General features: G+C 36.9%; 1 long non-coding RNA gene across 1 annotated transcript; it reads left to right on the top strand.

Moving 5' to 3' along the window:
- Positions 1–656: 656 nt before the first annotated feature.
- LOC129482494 (uncharacterized) lies at positions 657–18,528 on the top strand. Its single transcript, XR_008657721.2, has 4 exons — positions 657–888; positions 15,082–15,135; positions 17,382–17,504; positions 18,252–18,528. It is a non-coding gene; the product is annotated as an uncharacterized lncRNA (long non-coding RNA).
- The last annotated feature ends 1,674 nt before the right edge of the window (positions 18,529–20,202 follow it).

Below are 20,202 nucleotides of genomic sequence, written 5' to 3' on the forward strand. Positions count from 1 at the left end.
TGATCCCAGTATACTCCTGGCTGTCTGCTCACATGTCCACCCATACACTCCCATACCTAAAGGAGAATCTGTTACTAAAATCAATGAGATTATTGCTTCCCCCTGGGTGGCACCTGCCTCATTTAAGCCAATCTCGTGGGAGAGAGGACCATCCACTCCATGATGGGTTTCCTACTACACCCTCCAGCTTTCTGCCACAATCTCTCAATTTGCATACCCAAACAAATCTCTCAATTTGCATTTCCAAACAGCTCTGCCCCTTGGTTTCATGTAATGCCACTAATCTTTACATACACTTTATCAGTTCAACATAACACAGAACAACGTAACTTCCCTACTAAAATGCATAAACAGTTTGTTAAATGATCCGTTCCCCCTTATAGTCTGTATCTCCACCACTCAAACTGTAACTTACATTCAAAAGGTGATTCCAGGGACTAAAGAAGGGATTTTCGTACATTTGTTTAATATCAGTGCTGAATATTATTTAATTTGACTTCCCTTTTCAGGCCTGACAGAAGTTGTTTGACACTCAGGGCTACTCTGTCACCTTTGGCGGAATTAAAATCTCGTCCTCCTTCTGCGGCTACTTAACCCACTTGTTCCTCACGCCACTGACCCACCCCAAGGAACCCCACAGCTGCTGACCATGAGCAAACCGAATGGCCCACACCGGAGTCATGTAAATAAGTTCCCTCTTCACACATGTTTACTTTAAACTCCCCAATCCACAACCCCAGCAGGAAAGCCTAAGGGATAACGCCCACGGAGCTTAGGCCTGGCCCCACAGGCCCTCCTCTCCCCAACTCTCCACACACTGGGAGAGCTCTCTGCCACCCCGGACATCCTATCAGCGCCCCCAGAAACACTCCTGACCTCTCTGGAACCGTGAGTAACACATTTCTCCTGTTTCATTATACCTCAGCTGACCAACACATCAAAGCCCCGGAGAGAGTGGCTATCTTGACTTACAGCCACTTCAAGAGAGAGACCTCAAATTAGAAAGAAACTATAAATTATCCGGGCATGGTGGCCACAGCCCGTAATCCCAGCTACTTGGGAGGCTGAGACAGGATAATCGCTTGTACCCGGGAGGTGGAGGTTGCAATGACCCAAGATGGCACCACCGCCCTCCAGCCTGAGCAACAGAGCGAGACTCCATCTCAATAAATAAATAAATAAATAAATAAGAAACAGTAACAATAAAAATCGTAACATTTGTACTTTTGGAATTTTTTAAATGTAGTTTTATCATATAGGCACAATGGATTATGAACTCCCTTTCTAGCCCCTCTTGCCTCCCTGGAAAATGGAGTGGAGCATGAGGCCGGGGGTAGGTGGAACTGAAAGTTCTAAACTTCAAAGCTTCAAATGGTGGCTTGGTCTTTCTGGTGACCAGCCCCATCTAGGATCCCACCAAGGGTCACCTTATTAAAACAAAAGACGCTCCTATAACCCAGAAAATTCCAAGGGATTTAGGAGCTCTGGGCCAGATACTCTTACCACTCAGAAAATTACAGAGGTTTTAGGAACCCTGTGTTAGAAACTGGGGTCAAAGACCAAATATTAAACAGAAGCTTTTCGTAGCACCCTTATCACTCATAAAATTACAAGATTCTAGGAGCTCTGTGTCAGGAACTGAAAACACACACACACACACACACACATACACACACAAATACACATTATATATATATAATTTCTTATTTCACAGTACATACATTATAGATATGAAACATCAGCTGGTACAAAATTACTAAGAAATGTGATATGTGATTTACACTATATAAGTTAAAGCTGTAACTGCAGTGGTCCTGTAAAGAATTTATATTAGAAGGAAATACTTTGATTTAGAATTATAAATAATAATTTAAATAGTATAATGACTAAGTAGTCATGTTGAGATATAATTCACATGACATACAATTCACCCATTTAAAGTGTACAATTCAATGTTTTTTTAGCATGTATGTGTTACCATTACCATGGTCAGTTTTATATTGTTTTTATCAACTCTAAAAGAAACTCTGTATTCTTTACCTATCATCCTCTTGTTCCCCACACCTTTCCTAGCCCTAACCAATCACCAATCTACTTTTTGTCTTTATAGATTTCCCTACTCTGGGCATTTCTTATGAACACAATCATATAATATGTAGCTGTTTGCAATTGGCTTATTTTGTTTTGCATAATGTTTTCAAGGTTCATAACTCATCGTATATCCATACTTCTATCCTTTTTTATGGCTGAGTAATATTCTGCTGTGTAAATATACCAAATTATTTTTATCCATTCATCAGTTGAGGCTCTTCCACCCTTTGCCTGTTGTGAATAATGCTGCTGTACATATTCTTGTTTCGTTTCTCTACTCCTAGGAGTAGAATTGCTGAGTTGTGAAGTAACTTTGTCATTATTTGAGGAACTGCCAGACTTTTTTCCAAGGTGGCAGTAGTATTTTACACTTCTGCCAGCAATATATGAGGATTCTGATTTCCCCACATTCTTCTCACACTTATTATCTGGCTTTTTCATTCTAGTCATTCAACTGAGTATGAAGTGATATCTCACTGAGGTTTCCATTTGTATTTTCTTGATGATTAATGATTTCAAACATCTTTTCCAGTGCTTATTGGCCATTTGTGCATTTTACTCAGACAGATGCCTATTCAAATCCTTTGTCCATTTTTTATTGGGTTCTTCCTCCTTTTATTGCATCGTAAATATTACTTATATACTCTCAGTACAATCTGTTATCAATTGTATGATTTGCAAATGTTTCTGATGATCTAGATCTTGCTTTTTCACTTCTATATGGTGTCATTTGAAGAACAAATATTTTTAATTTTGATGATGCCTCACTTACCTACCTTTTATTTTGTTTCTCCTGCCTTTGTTGTCAGAGTCTAAAAATCCTTTGCCAAATTCGAGGTTATAAGATATACCCTGTGTTTTCTTCTAAGAGATTTAGTTCTTTCAGGTAGGTAGATTTCTGATCCATTTTAATTTTTGTATATGGCATAAGATAATGGTGCAACTTTATTTGCCCCAGCACCATTTATTGAAAGACTATTTCCCCCTTGAGTGGTTTTGGCTCTCTTGTCAAACACCAATTGATCACAGATGTTAGGGGGGCTTTTCTGGACTCTCAATTCTATTACATTGCTCTATATGTCTATTTGTTGCCGGTATTATAGCATCTTGATGTACCATTACTTAGTACTAAGTTTTGAAATCAGAAAGTGCAAGACCTTCGAGTCTGCTTATTTTCAAGATTGTTTTGGCTATTTTGGGGTCCTTTGCAGTTTCATATGAATTTTAGAATCAACTTGTACATTTCTACAAAGAAGTTGTCTGGGATTCTGATAGGGATTGTGTGGAATTAGTACATCTATTTGGGAAGTGTTGCCATCTTAATGTTAAGTCTTCTGATCAATTATGGAATGTATTTTTTTATTAATATACTATTTAATTTATTTCCACAGTGTTTTATAATTTTCAGAGCAAACGTTTTAAACATTTTTGTTAAATTTATTCCTAAGTATTTAATATAACTTTGGTCTCATTCTGTCACCCAGACTGGAGTGCAGTGGCACAATCTCTGCGCACTGCAACCTCCACCTCTTGGGTTCAAGTGATTTATCCTGCCTCAGCCTCCTGAGTAGCTGGACTTACAGGCACACAGCAACATGCCTGGCTACTTTTTGTATTTTTAGGAGAGATGGGTTTTCGCCATGTCGGCCAGGCTGGTCTTGAACTCCTGACCTCAAGTGATCTGCGTGCCTCAGCTTCCCAAAGTGCTGGCATTACAGGCGTGAGCCACCATGCCCAGCTGAATTGTTTTCTTAATTTTATTTTTGGCTCGTTCATTGCAAGTGTATAGAAGTTCAATTGATTTTGCACATGTATCTTGTATCCTGCAAACTTGCTGAGTTAGTTTATTAGTTCTACTAGTTTTTTCGGTAGATGCCTTAGGAATTTCTATATATAAGACCAAGTCATCTGTGAAATGGGTTAATTTTACTTTTTCCTTTTCAAACTGGAAGCCTTTTTTTTCTTTTTATTGCTTAATTGTCCTGACTAAAACATACAGTACAATGTTGAATAGAAGTAGCAAGAGCAAACATCCTCCTCTTATTCCTGATATTATGGGGAAAGCATCCACATTTTCATCATTAAATATTATTTCTTACTGTGTACTTTTCACAGATTGTTTTTATCAGGTTGAGGATGTTACCTTCTATTCCTAGTAGATTAAGTTCCTTTAACATGAAAGGATGTTGAATTTTGTCAAATGTTTTTTTCTGCATCTATTGAGATGATGATACAGGGCAGGCCAGCAGCCTGGAGACCCAGATAAGACTCTATGTTGCAGATGGAGCCTGAGGACAGTCAGAAAGCAGGATTCCTGCTTCCCCAGTGTGCCTCAGTCTTTTTTCTAAAGATCTTTAAATAATTGGATGAGGCCTACCCAATTTATGGGGAGTAATATGCCTTATTCAAAGCCTACTCTTTTCAATGTTAATCACATGTTAACAATGCCTTCAGGCCGGGCACGGTGGCTCACGCCTGTAATCCCAGCACTTTGGGAGGCCAAGGCGGGTGGATCACAAGGTCAGGAGATCAAGACCATCCTGCCTAACACGGTGAAACCCCGTCTCTACTAAAAATACAAAAAAATTAGCCAGGCGTGGTGGCGAGTGCCTGTAGTCCCAGCTACTCGGGAGGCTAAGGCAGGAAAATGGTGTGAACCTGTGAGGCGGAGCTTGCAGTGAGCCGAGATCGCGCCACTGCACTCCAGCCTGGGCCACAGAGTGATACTTTACCTCCAGGACCGTGCCACCCCACAAAAGATGTTGTGCTGGATGTAACCTGTTGTGTTGTTGTTTGCCTTCTTGCTATTGTATTTCGTCTCTGAATGTAGTGGGATATGCGGATCCCATCCCTGGAGACTAGTGGCTCAATATTTAACAGAAAGGGGGAAAGGAAAGCAAAATTTGGTTCTAGCTTCTCTCAAGCCTTCTGAAGAGGTGACTCATGAATGAAAGATTGCAAAACACTCAATCAATGCTCACAGGCTCTCTTAAGTGCTGCTGCTTACCATCATACAAAGGGTCTCATACTCAAAGAGATTGAAAGAAAACCAAGGCCACTCTTGCTGTCCTGGATATAGAGACCAGCCATGCCTCTGAGGTTTAGTGGGACACCCAATAAAGGGAAGATGCTACTCATAGCCGACATTATTCAGACTGCCACAAGTTTTTCAGGTAAACAGCAAAAGGATAGAAAAGGGGGAGGTGGGGATCAGGAAAAGACAGAAGATAAAAAAGAAGAAAATATTATCTACCTAGAAATACAAGCCATTCTAACAAGTTGACAAAAAAGAAAAGAAAAAAATAGATGAGGAAGGGGACTGATTCAACTGTGTAAAGGTTTGGACCCAGGAGGAGGCTTCTGTCTAAAGGAGGACACCAAGACCCTTCCACTCCTTTCTTTTTCCTCTTATTAGCCAGAGACAAAAACTAAAAAGTGTGGGCTTCAGGTTGCTAAAAACCTAAAACAGAAAAAAAGAGAAATACATCTCTAAAAACAAGAGGAAAAATAAAAAGTAAATAAGTATATTACAGTTTATTGATTGACTGGTTGATTTACTGACAGCCTGGCTGACTGACTCAGGTTCTCACTCTGTTGCCCAGGCTGGAGTGCAGTGGTGAGATCTTAGCTCACTGCAGCCCTCATACTGCTGGGCTCAAGTGATCCTCCCACCTCAGTCTCTTTAATAGCTGGGAACACAGGTATACATCATAGAGACAAGGTTTTGCTATGTTGCCTAGGCTGGTCCCAAAACTCCTGGCCTCAAGGGACTTTCCACCTTGGCCTTCCAAATTATAGAGATTACAGGTGTGATTCACCACATCCCCCCCACTCCCAGTTTTTATTGACTAGATAAGTTACTGAATGGCATCACCAGAGGGAACCAGGTGTGACTTCCCTACAGGTGTGACTCACACCTGCTGGGATTATAGGAGTAAGCCATTGTGCCTGGCCTATTTTAATATTTTTTAAAAATAGAGTCAATAAATTTCATACATATAAAAACTAAATTAAAACAAAGATTCATAATTTAATCCAATTGGAAATCTGAAAGAAGCTTTTTACCCCTCTTCTAGGATTTTCAGTTTCACATCATAAATTTAAGTTGTTAGTCCATTTTGAGTTAATTTTTGTGCATGGTGTAATCTAAGGGTTCAATTTTATTCTTTTTAAGTGTAGGCATCTAGCATTTCTAGCTCGTTTCTTTAAAGAGACTATCATTTCCCCATTTTGTATTCTCAGCACCCTTGTAGAATGACAGTTGCCTATATATGGGGGAGTTGATTTAAGATTTCCATTCTGTTTCATTGGTCTGTATGTCTGTTTTTATGCCAGTATTTTACTGTTCTAGTTACTTAGCTTTGTACTATGTTTTGAAATCAGGAAGTGTGATGCCTTTAGCTTTGTTATTATTTTGCAAGATTGCTTTGGCTGTTCAGGGTCTTAGTGGTTCTATATTAATTTTAGGATTGCTTTTTTATTTCTGTAAAATAATGTCATTGGAATTTTGGTGAGGATAGTATTAAATCTGTAGATCATTTGGGTATTATGGACATTTTAACAATACTAAGTCTTTCAACCTGTGAACATGGGATGTCTTTCCTTTTATGTGTATCTGCTTTAATTTCTTTCATCAAGGTTTTTTAGTTTCCAGTGTACAAGTCTTACACTTTCTTAAGTTTATTCCTATTGTATTATTTTTAATCCTATTGTAAATGGGATTCTTATGTCCTTTTTTATAGTTTATTTTTAGTATATAGAAATGTCACTGATTTTTGTATGTTAATTTTGTATGCTGCAACTTTATAAGTTTTGTTTTATAGTTTTTTTGATAATTTATTATTAGTGTATAGAACACTAATTTTTGTTTATTGATTTTGTATGCTGCAACTTAATTTATTAACTGTTTTTGTGAAGATTTTAGGATTTTCTACATTAAAGATCATATCTATAAACAGATAATTTTCTTCTTTCTGATTTGGATGCTTTGTATTTCCTTTTCTAATTTCTCTAAGACTTCTAATACTATATTGAATAGAAGTGACAAGAGTAGGCATCCTTGCCTTGTTCTTGATCTTAAAACTTTCAGTTTTTCATCATTGAGTGTGACGTTACCTCTGGGATTTTTATATAAAGCCTAAATATGTTGAGTTATATTTATTCCATACCCAGTTTGCTAAGAGTTTCTTTCTTTAATCACAGAGTAGTCAATATTGTCAAATCCTTTTTCTGCAGCTATTGAGGTGGTCAAGTGACGTTTATTCATTCAGTTAATGTGGTATCTCACATTTACTGATTTCTATGTGTTGAATCCTTCTTACATCCCAGTAATGAATCCTACCTGGTCATAGCGTATAACTTTCATGTGGTTCTGGAATTGGTTTGATAGTATATTATTGAGGATTTTTGCATCTATATTCATCAAGGATATTGGCCCATAGTTTTATTTTCTTGTAGTGTCTTTATATGGCTTTGGCATCAAGCAATGCTGGACTCATAAAATGAGTTTGGAAGTATTCCTTCAACTTCAGCTTTTTGGAAGAGTTTGAGAAGGATTGACATTGGTTCCTTCTTAGATGTTTAGTAGAACATACCAGTGAATCATCTGGTCTTTGGCATTTTGTTGTTGTTGCTGTTCTTGGGAAGTTTTTGATTACTAATTCAAACTCTTTATTCATTACTGATTTGTTACAGTTTTGAATTTTTTTCTTGTTTTAGTTTTAAGATTTTATGGTTTTAGAAATGTATTCATTACTATGTTATCCAATTTGTTGTCATATAATGACAGTAATCACTATGAATCCTTTTCTCAGTAACATCAGCTGTAATATCTCCTCTTTCATATCTGATTTTGAGTCCTCCTTTTTTTATTTGTGTATCTAAAGCTTTCTAAATTCTGCTTATGTTTCAAAAAAACCTAAATGTTATTGATTTTTTCTATTGTTTTTATTTTCTATTTTATTTACTCCTGCTCTAATATTTATTTCCTTCCTTCAACTAACTTCGGCCTTAACTTCTTTTTCTAGGTCATTGTGTTATAAAGTTAGGTTGTTTGTGATATTACTTCAACTGATGCTGAGTGGGATGTTCTGTATATATGTTATAGGTCCATTTGGTCTATAACATTATTAAAGCCTGCTATTTCCTTATTGATTTTCTGTCTGGATGTTCTATCCATAATTGAATATGTGATATTAAAGTCTCCTTTTATTATTGTATCTCTGTCTACTTCTGCCTCCAATTCTGTCATGTTTGCTTTATATATGTAGGCATTTTGATTGGGGTCCACATATAATTATAATTTTATATTTCCTAATGAATTGAGCATTTAATCATTATATAATATGTTTCTTTCTCTTGTGATAGTTTTGTATTTAAGGTCTATTTGGCCTGTTATAAATATAGCCACTCCTGCTTACTTTTATCAGTTGTATGGGATATCGTAGTCTATCCTTTTACTTCCAGCCTATGAGTCTCCTTACATCCGAAGTGAGTCTGTCTCTTATAGACAGCATGTAGATGAGTCTTGTGTTTTTATAATCCATTCAGCTATGTGATTAGTGAGTTTATTTTGTTTTTACATAATAATTGATGTTGAAAGATTTACTATTGTCATATTTTTAATCATTTTTGTCAGTCTTGTAGTTATTTTGTTCCTATTTTCCTCTCTTGCTGTCTTTCTATGTATTTTATGGAATTTTTGCAATGATATGTTGTGATTCCTTTTTCTTTCTCTTTTGCATATCTTCTGTAAGTATCTTTATGGTCACCATGAGGCCTACATAAAACATCTTTTAATCAGCAGTTTTGAGCTGACAACATTTAACTTCAATCACATACAAAAACTCTATAACTTGGCTGGGCGCAGTGGCTCATGCCTGTAATCCCAGCACTTTCGGAGGCCAAGGTGGGCAGATCATGAGGTTAAGAGATCGAGACCATCCTGGTCAACATGGTGAAACCCCGTCTCTACTAAAAATACAAAAAATTAGCCGGGTGTGGTGGCGGGTACCTGTAATCCCAGATACTTGTGAGGCTGAGGTAGGAGAATCGCCTGAACCTGGGAGGTGGAGGTTACAGTGAACCAAGATCGTGCCACTGCACTCCAAGCCTGGTGAAAAAGCGAGACTCTGTCTCAAAAAACAAAACAAAAAAAACCCTCTATAACCTTACTTCTTCCCCCACACATTTTGTTATTGATGTCACAATCTACATGTTTTATATCATATATCCATTAACATATTTTTGTAGCTATAGTTATTCTTTATGCTATATCTTTTAACTTTTATACTAAAATTAAGTGATTTATACACCATCAGTAGAGTATATGTATCTGTGCATTTGTATGTATATTTACCTTAACCAGTGTGTTTTATACTTTTGTGTTGCTGTTTAGCATCCTTTTGTTTCAACTCAAAGTACTCCCTTTAGCATTTCTTGTTAGGTAGGTCTAGTGGTGATGAACTCCCTCAGCCTTTGTCTGGGAAAGTCTTTACCTCCCGTTTGGTTTATAACGACATTTTTTTCTAGGACTAGTATTCTTGGTGCTTCTTGTGGGGAGGGGAATCTCAGAGTTATGCCCTTCACCCAGTCTTTCAGAGCTACCATTCTTTTTCCTAGCAATGCACTGAGAGGTCTGCATGCTGGATGCTGGTCCACCCCCCTCCTTTTCCCCTGGAAGGCCCTTGAATCGCCTCATGCTAGTGACCGAATATTTGTGTCCCCCACCCCAAATCCATATGTGTAGTATAGTGGCCCAATGTGATGGTATTTAGAGGTGGCACCTTTGTGGGGTAATTAGGTCAGGCAGGTAGAGCTCTCATAAGTTGTATTAGTGCCCTTAAAGAAAAAATGAGAGAGGCAATTTCTCTCTCTGCCATGTGAAGATACAGAGAGAAGATGGCCATTTGCAAACCAGGAATCAAGCCCTCACCACAGACGAGATTTGCCACTTCCTTGATCATGGACTTCCCAGGTTCAGAACTGTGAGAAACAAATGGCTTTTGTTTATTTGTTGTTTATTTGTTTAAGCCACCAGTCTATGGAATTCTGTTATAGCAGACACATGAGTTAGGTAATTATTGCCTTTTGGATTAGGGTTGGCCTGCAGTTTTACATGTAGGTTAAGTTATCTACAGACATATTTACCTATTTTCTCTCTCTGTCTCTCTCTCTCTCTCTCTGTGTGTGATAGATATTGTATAAATTTTCACTTTGAAAATTCTGCTCTGCTGTCAGTGTTGCTTTGAATATACAGAAATACTGAAAACATTATTTGTGCCAAATAAAATGTGCAGCGTATTAGTCCATTTTCATGCTGCTGATAAAGATATACCCAAGACTGGACAATTTACAAAAGAAAGAGGTTTAATAGACTTACAGTTCCATGTGGCTGGGGAAGCCTCATAATCATGGCAGTAGGCAAGGAGGAGCAAGTCATGTCTTACATGGATGGCAGCAGGCAAAGAGAGAGAGAGCTTGTGCAGGGAACCTCTGCCTTATAAAGCCATCAGGTCTCATAAGACTTATTCACTATCACACAAACAGCATGGGAAAGACCTGCCCCCATGATTCAGTTACCTCCCACCAGGTGTCTGCCACAACATGTTGGAATTTAAGATGAGATTTGGGTGGAGACACAGACAAACCATATCATGTATGTATAAAGGGGATGCTTTGGTTCATGGATACCAGTACTGTTTATAAGGATTTGTTATTTCTACTTTTCACATTTTACCTGGTGTCAAAATGAGAAATCTTTTTCTTAATTTCACCCAGCAATATGAATGTGCTTCCTGAATAATATAAAGCAGTTTCAAAGGACAATATGTAAACATGCTTAGTTATTTTAGAGCCTAAATAGCCAAAGCTATCCTAAGCAAAAAGAACAAAGCCAGAGGTATCACATTACCTGACTTCAAACTATATTATAAGACTGCGGTAACCAAAACAGCATAGTACTGGTACCAAAACAGATGTATAGAGCAATGGAACAGAGCAGAGAACCCAGAAATAAAGCTGCACATCTATACTTACTTGATCTTTGAACAGAATTGACAAAAATAAGCAATGGAGGCTGGGCATGGTGGCTCACACCTGTAATCCCAGCACTTTGGGAGGCCAAGGCAGATGGATCACCTGAGGTCAGGAGTTTCAGACTAGCCTGACCAACATGGAGAAACCCTGTCTCTACTAAAAATATGAAATCAGCTGGTTGTGATGGTGCATGCCTATAATTCCAGCTACTCGGGAGGCTGAGGCAGGAGAATCATTTGAACCCAGGAGGCAGAGGTTGTGGTGAGCTGAGATTGTGCCATTGCACTCCAACCTGGGCAAGAAGAGTGAAACTCCATCTCAAAAAATAATAATAAATAAATAAATAAATAAATAAAATAAGCAATGGAGAAAGGACTCCTTATTCAGTAAATGGTGTTGGGATAACTGGGTAGCCATATGCAGAAGAATGAAACTGGACTCCTACCTCTCACCATATACGAAAATTAACTCAAGATAGATTACAGATTTAAATGTAAAACCCCAAACTATACAAATCCTAGAAGAAAACCTAAGCCATACCATTCTGGCCATTAGCCTTGGAAAAGAATGTATGACTAAGTCCTCAAAATCAATTGTAGCAACAAAAATTGCCAAGTGGGAACTAGTTAAACTAAAGAGCTTCTGCACAGCAAGAAAACTATTGAAAGAGTAAATAGACAACCTACAGAATGGGAAAAAAAAACATTTGCAAACTATGCATACAACAAAGGTCTAATATCCAGCATCTATAAGGAACTTAATAAGAGATAAACAACCCAACTAAAAAATTAATACGTTAGATGGGCAAAAGACAGGAACAGACAATTTTTTTCCCCTCACTGTGTCTCCCAGGCAGGAGTGCAGTGTTGTGATCTCAGCCCACAGCAACCTCTGCTTCCTGGTTCAAGTGATTCTCCTACCTCAGCCTCCCAGGTAGCTGGAGTTACAGGCATGCAGCACCACACCACACTGCCGCCATATGAGACACGACTTTCACCTCCCACCATGATTGTGAGGCCTCCCCAGCCACGTGGAACTGTAAGTCCAATAAACCTTTTTCTTTTGTAAATTGCCCAGTCTTGGGTATATCTTTATCAGCAGTGTGAAAATGGACTAATACACTAATCTTCAGAGAAATACAAGTCAATACTATGAGATACCACCTCATACCAATCAGAATGGCAATTATTAAAAACTAAAAAACAAACAAACAAAACACTAGATACTGGTGAGGCTACAGAGCAAAGAGAATTATACATTCTTAGTGGGAATATAAATTACTTCAGCCATTGTGAAAAGCAGTTTGGAGATTTCTCCAGGAACTTAGAACTACCATTTGACCCAGCAATCCCTTTCCTGGTTATATATCCAAAAGAAAATAAATCATTCTACCAAAAGGACACATGTATGTTCATCACAGCACTATTCACAATAGCAAAGATAGAGGATAATCCCAGATGCCTTACAATGGTGGTCTGGATAAATAAAATGTGGTACATACATACCATGGGATATTATACAGCCATGATAAAGAACAAAATTATGTCCTTTGCAGCAACATGGATGCAGCTAGAGGCCATTATTTTAAGCAAATTAATGCAGGAACAGAAAACCGAATACTACATATTCTCACTTACAACTGGGAATTAAATATTGGTTATTCATGGACATAAAGATGGGAACAACAGACACTGGGAACTACTAGAGTGGGGAGGGAGGAATGGAGAAAGGATTGAAAAACTACTGGGTTCTATGCTTACTAGCTGGGTGACATGATCAATCGTATCCCAAACCTCAGCATCACACAATATACCCATGTAACAAACCGGCACAGGTATCCCCTGAATCTAAAATAAAAGTTGAAATTATTATTATTATTATTATTATTATTATTATTTGAGACAGAGTTTCGCACTTGTTGCCCAGGCTGGAGTGCAAGAGTACGATCTCGGCCCACTGCAACCTCCGTCTCCCGGGTTCAAGCGATTCTCCTGCCTCAGCCTCCCAAGTAGCTGAGATTACAGGCACCCACCACCATGCCCAGCTAATTTTGTATTTTTAGTGGAGACGAGGTTTCTCCATGTTGGTCAGGCTGGTCTCGAACTCTAGACCTCAGGTGATCCGCCTGCCTCAGCCAAGCCACCACACCTGGCCGAAATTATTATTATTATTATTATTATTTTCTGAGATGGAATCTCACTCTGTCACCCAGGCTGGAGTGCAGTGGCGTGATCTCAGCTCACTGCAAGCTCTGCCTCCCGGGTTCACACCATTCTCCTGCCTCAGCCTCCAGAGTAGCTGGGACTATAGGCGCCCGCCACCATGCTTGGCTAAATTTTTGTATTTTTAGTAGAGATGGGGTTTCACCATGTTAGCCAAGATGGTCTCAATCTTCTGACCTCGAGATCTGCCTGCCTCAACCTCCCAAAGTGCTGGGATTACCGGCGTGAGCCACCGTGCCCGGCTGGAAATTATTTTTATAAAGATGACAAGTAACAGCAAGACTGTGGATGATATGGAGCCCTTATGTATTGCTAATTTAACTATGGAGTACAGCAACCACATTAAGAAACTATTTAGTAGTTTCTCAGAATGTTATACATATAATTCCTTGCAATTCCACTCCTGGATATGAACCCACAAAAAGGAAAACACATGGCCACATAAAAGCTTGTGTGAATGTCCACAACAGTGCTATTCATAATAGCCAAAATGTGAAAAAAAAACAAAAAACAAATATCTATTAACTCCTGAAAGGAGAAACAATATGTAGTATATTCATACAATGAAATATTCTAAAATCAAAGTAAATGAAATGATATGTACAGAATGAACCTCAAAATGTAAAGTGAAAGAATTCAGACACAAGAGACCACACATCACATGATTCTCTTTATAAGAAACATCCATAAATGGCAGATTCATGGAGATGGAAAAAGATTAAAGTTTAGCTAAGGCTGAGGGTGAGAATATTCCAAAATTATATTGTGAATAGGGTTGCAAAAATCTATAAATCTATTAAAGTCATTGAATTATGCATCTAAAACATTTTATGATGGTATGCCAATTATATATCAAGAAATTTTTTTAAAAAATATTTAATGGATTTAAAAAATCATATCTTGTACACCCATGATGTCTAAGGTTAAATTCATTATAATTATTTTAATTTCTAATGCTAAGGACAATTTTTTCTTAATAGTATTGATTCATATCTTAAGGTCTGTTGTGTCCTATCCTTGTGTCATATGAGGACATTAAGAAAAAGACTGAAAAACCACAGTTTAATTTTGCTGATATCAAAAACGACTTGCTGACAAAAGGAATCATAGAGCTCCTATTTTTTTCAAAATTATCCTTGATATTTTATTTCGTTTAGTTGAAAACAATCTTGAAGTTCCCAAAACTTCCCTGATTATTAGAGAAAAATATTCCTTTTTTAAGAACAAGGAAATTCTATTCTTATTGTCCTAAGAGTTTTCTCATAAATAGCTATTATTTTAACAGAAAAATATGGAATTTTGAGACCTTATTACTTGACTTTTCTCATTTAATATCTTTTTTTTTTTTTTTTTTGAGACAGAGTCTTGCTCTGTCACCAAGACTAGAGTGCTATGGCGCAATTTTGGCTCACTGCAACATCCACCTCCTTGGATCAAGCAATTCTCCTGCCTCAGCCTCCCAAGTAGCTGGAATTACAGGCACCTGGCAGCTGATTTTTGTATTTTTAGTAGAGATAGGGTTTCGCCATGTTGGCCAGGCTTGTCTTCAACTCCTGACCTCAACTGATCCACCTGTCTTTGTCTCCCAAACTGCTGGGATTACAAGCTTGAGCCACCTTCCCTGACATACATAATATCTTAATGTGATTGTTGACACTATTGATTTTCAAATATTTAAATTACCTTTAATAACTAGAATGAATCCTTCTTTGCATTTTTTAATCTTTTGTAGACTTGCATCAAAGATTATGAGCAACATGGATCTGTAATGTTCTTTCTTAAACAGGTAATAGAATTTATTGTGAAACTCTCTGGTCCTGGAGTTTTGTTTTAAGAAAATTGTTAATTGTAATTAATTTCCTTTAATAGCTAGAGGGCTATTCATTTTTACCATTTACTTTTGTTTTACTTTTGATAATTTGTGGGTTTCCTAGAAAGCTGACCATTTCAAGTATATTTCCATATTAATGACCTAAGTTGTATATATCTTTCTACGATCTCATTAAAGTCCATATGCATATTAAGGATGTCATCACTTTTTATTCTTCATATTGGTTAACTGAGTAATCATCATTTTTCTTCAGTGAACCTCATCAGAGGTTTATCAGTTTTACTGTTTTCAAAAATTGATATATAATAGTTGTAAATATTTTTGGAGTACATGTGGTATTTTAATACCTGTATATGAATCCTTTTAAAGAACCAAACTCTCACTATTCTTCTTGTTATATGTTTGGGCTTTAAAAATTAATTTCTGTTATTTTTCTTATTTCCTTCATATATTTTATTTTGTTTAAATGTGTTATCTTTTTTGTAAATTTCTGAATTGAATAATTATATCAGAGGAAATCAGAATTTATCATTTTGTAATGTATTACATATTAGAAACATGAATTATATATCCCGTTATAAAATTTCCCCTAAAAAGCATTGCTTTTCCCCTAAAAAGCATTGCTTTTCAACTGGCACACAAAATTTTATATATAGCATCTTCATTATTAGTCAAATTAGAATATTTTCTGAATTATTTTGTATTTGTTCTTAGACACCTGGGTCATTTAGAAATATAGTTATTAATATCCAAATAAAGAATCTATTTTCTATTTATATTTTGTGATTTATGGTTCCATTTCAATCTACAGCCAGAATATATTCTGAATTATTTCAATCTTTGGAATATGTGGGGACATGCTTTAAGTTCAATATGTCATAAATTTTTATATATTGCACACTCTAAAAAGAGGTGTAAATACTCCTACAACCACTTAGTTTTAAGATCGTAAAAGATACTGCTTATAAACATTATACTGATTTGTCTGTATTACTCAAATTTTCAACCAATCTTCTGGATACTTTTCTACAGATGTCAAGAATTAAACTACATTTATACGTTAATGTGGTTAACAGAATTTTATCATATTGCTATGACAAAGTAGAGTGTTTTTACATACATCAATTATGTCAGTAGTATTAATAAGTGAATACATATCTTTACATTACTGTGGTCTTTTCCCTCTGTTATTCAATCAATTACCTATCCACCCTCTCGTGGTCGTATATATTAATGGACTTTCTAATCTTTTATGTAGAACATGAACTTCATTGTCTGGTCATGCAGGTATGATTGTACGACTGTACGACTGTACAATTTTCTTTACTGACTGCCTGAACATTTTGGAGGAGGAAAGGAACATGTAAAATTATGAGTATTTTTTTTTTAATTAAAATTGCTCATTCTCCAAGCACCAAATTCCAGTTAATTCTGTCCTTTTTCCCAGTGGCCTCAGCATGCAGATCTAAGTGTACGAATGGCACATGGTCTATGAGGATGCACCTCACTGGACCCCTTCCTGAAGAGGAAGGAGAAAATAGGACTCCATCATTTTCATTTGACATTCTGCCCATGCCCTGTCTTCATTTTGTCATTTTTTTCCCCTTTTTGGAAATGGGCCTTTTTCCTTTCTTGCAAATGCATTTAAGGCTATAAATTTTGCCTCTAAGCATGACTTTAAGTGCAACCTAAGTGTTTTAACATGTTATACACTCATTACCGTTCAGTTGAAAATATTTTCCAGTTTTCTTTGTGATTGCTTCTACCACCCACAGGTTATTTAGGTTACTTAAGGCCATCTTTTTTTTTCCCCTGAGCACTCACCACATTAACTATTTCCTGTCTTTTAAGCATTTACTTCATGTATGTAACCAGTTTCTATCCTTGTTCCGGATAAAAATACTAGCTTGAGATAAGTTATTTCATCTGACTATAAATTGGACATTAAGCATGTTTTATATGTATAAAATACAGCAGTATGACAAAATTCTGTTAACCACCTTAAAGTTGAAATGTAGTTGAATTTTTGACATCTGTAGACAGAAGATTTCTTGAAAATTTTCAGTGTTTGATTACAATATAGAAAAATCAGTATAAGCAGTATCTTTTATGATCTTTAAGTGGTTGTAGGAGTACTTACACCTCTTTTTCATATTCATATTGAAATTTAAAGACTTTTTAAGCAACTTTTTGTTATCCAGTTATTCACTCAGGGTGATCAGATGTCTATTCAAAACAGCCAACAATGAGCTAAAGGAGTGCTGTTCCAGCCAGAATCCTACCGCTACCACGAGTGATGAAACCACAAGAAATCCTCCACAAAGGTATTCTACAACTAAACTTCTGAACTAAGGGTTAGAGAAAACTGGCTCTTTAAATTTCAAAATAAAAATCAGTTTGTCTATCAATATAAGGCAATAAATACTCATTCACCACCTCTCATGTGCCAGTAATTCCTAGGGGACCCTATAGAAATCTTACTGCTGTGCAGATAGAAGGACTGACACAAAGACTTCAGTCACAGTATTCTTTGGGTGGTTCTAAAATAGAAGAGACACAGGTATCTTAAAGATCAGGCATCGTTCCCATCACTTTATAAGAATTAATGAATTATTATAAGTTAATTAATACAGCAAACCTGTGAACTAGTCGGTGTAATTCTTGCTGTTATTATTCCCGTTGTCAGATGGGATAAAAGAAGGTAACTAATTTGTGACAGGGGAAAGTCTGGGATAGTGACAAGTGGATTCAGGATTTAAACCCACAATGCCCGATTCTGGACACTTGCGTTTAATTTCCGCGGCCCTTCCAGCTGCCGGCGCAGGCGCTGCACCCAGCCCCGCTCCGTGCGCCCAGCCCCGCCGGGTCCTGGACCCCGCCGGCAGCCGGCAGTGCCTAAACGTTAGATCTGAAGGATAGGAGAGTGCTGAGAAGGATAATGCTTTTAGGCAATTAATTGTGTGTTCTTTAAATACGGACATGTTAACCACACGGGGCTGGGCAGCGCATGCCTGAACTGTTTGGAATAAAAGACTGCAGGACTTTGCAGCTTCTTTCTCTCTATCCTGCAGTCCACTTCTGAACTTGCTCCCTCCTCTTGGGATATTCTTAGACTGCCCGGACTTCACCTCAGCTCTGCCATCGCCCAGCCTTCCACTCATTCCATTCGGACCCCCAAATGCTGACTGGCCAGGGGATCCCATGCTACCCTGCAGACTGATGTGTGCACAAGGAAACCAGGTCCCAGCCTCTGAGGCTGTCAGTGTTTTGTTAGAAAAGAAGGCACAGCTGAGCCAACTAACTAGACAAATGACTAAATGTCTACTTTCTGAGAACTGTAAAAACAATATTGATGCCCAAAAAATATACATATGTATATCAGGGCAGGAATATAGACAATGGCAGTCAGAGAAAATGATCTCTGAAGACATTTGGATAGGATGGGAATTAGTTTATTTTTCTCAAGATGCACTGCCCAGTTATTTCCAGTTATTCAATTTTTTATAGTATTTAAAATCATGGGATACAATATTGGTTTATAACAGTTTATATGAAATATTGTCATGAAAAAACTAAAAGAAAAAGTCACTATCAGACTGTAAGACATGAACACCAATGGCAGCCACACACTGCCTGGCACCAGCTGCATAGCCTTGGGCAGGTGAGGAAGCATTCTGCTTCTCAGTTCCCTTGTGTTAGGAGATGAGATGGTCAAATACTGTATAGAACTTCACTCCAATACAGTAACTACTAGCCCCATGTGGCTATTTAAATTAAATTTATAATTAAAAAAATGGACATTCATTTCCTCCATCACTCTAACCTCATTTCAAGTGCCCAAGAACCCCATGGGGCTAGTAGCTTTCATACTGTACAGCATGCATATATATAAATTCTTCACAGAAAGTTCTTCTGGACAGTGCTGGTGTATCAAGAGAGGGTCAAATATGATTTAGATACAGTGCTGGGAAAATATCACAATTAAGCAAATAATAGATGCAGTGCTAGGAAAATATCACAATTAAGCAAATAATAATTTTATATTCAGGATGCTTATGTTTGTGAATTTGAAGAGAGCTTGGCGTAGAAGCCTGAGAGCTGTGCTGCAAGTCTTTTTCTTGTAAAAATCACTGGGGCTGTCAAACAAATCCTGATAAAGAGAAAGTTTGTTTCAGAAAGTTCAAGTGAGGCAGACTTTGGGACAGCTTGCATGCAAAATATAAAACTCGGTAACTACGAAAAAAAGGAGAAGGATAAATCCAACATTTCCTACATTCACGATGAATAATCAGCACCATTTTCAAATAATTATCAAATTAGGAAAAGACTACCTTTTAAAAACATTGAGCCTTCTACTGACCAACTATAAAGACTATAAAGTATCCCACAATTTATTTAGGTCTCTGAAGCTAAAATGTTTTTAATTTTATTGTATAACCTTAATTAGTTTAATTCCTAGGTTAGTTAACTTTTAATGTTGTTATGAATGTTATTAATTTTAAATGTTTACTTCAAATGTTATTGATGATAGAGAAATAAAAATGATTTTCGTATATTGGACTTCTGTCCAGTGTCCTTGCTAAATGTACCTATTAAATCTAATAGCTTTTCTGTAAATTATTCTCAATTTTCTGTTGCATTCCATCAATAATTTCTTTCCAGTTATAACATCTTTTATTTCTTTACTATTACACTAGCTAGGACTTGCAATAATAAATACAGATTTTTTTTGCCTTTAGATTTATTTCAGAGGGAAAGTTTTAGAAACCTTTATTTAGATAATTATCTAAATTACAGATGTAATTTAACAGATCCATATTCACATTTATTTCTGCTCCTGTCATTTTTACTAATAGATGTTTTCACCAATATGACTATTTCATGTAACTTTTCAAGTTTAATCTCCTAATTTTGTTCCTGATATTCTCTAATGATTTTTAATGTCTGTTATTAATGTACTGATAACATATTTGAAATTACTGATCTTGGGTGTTAGAGCCTTCTTCATTTTTCCTTGATAAA

Source organism: Symphalangus syndactylus, chromosome 5 (genome assembly GCF_028878055.3).
Source record: "Symphalangus syndactylus isolate Jambi chromosome 5, NHGRI_mSymSyn1-v2.1_pri, whole genome shotgun sequence".
Taxonomy (NCBI): Eukaryota; Metazoa; Chordata; class Mammalia; order Primates; family Hylobatidae; genus Symphalangus; species Symphalangus syndactylus.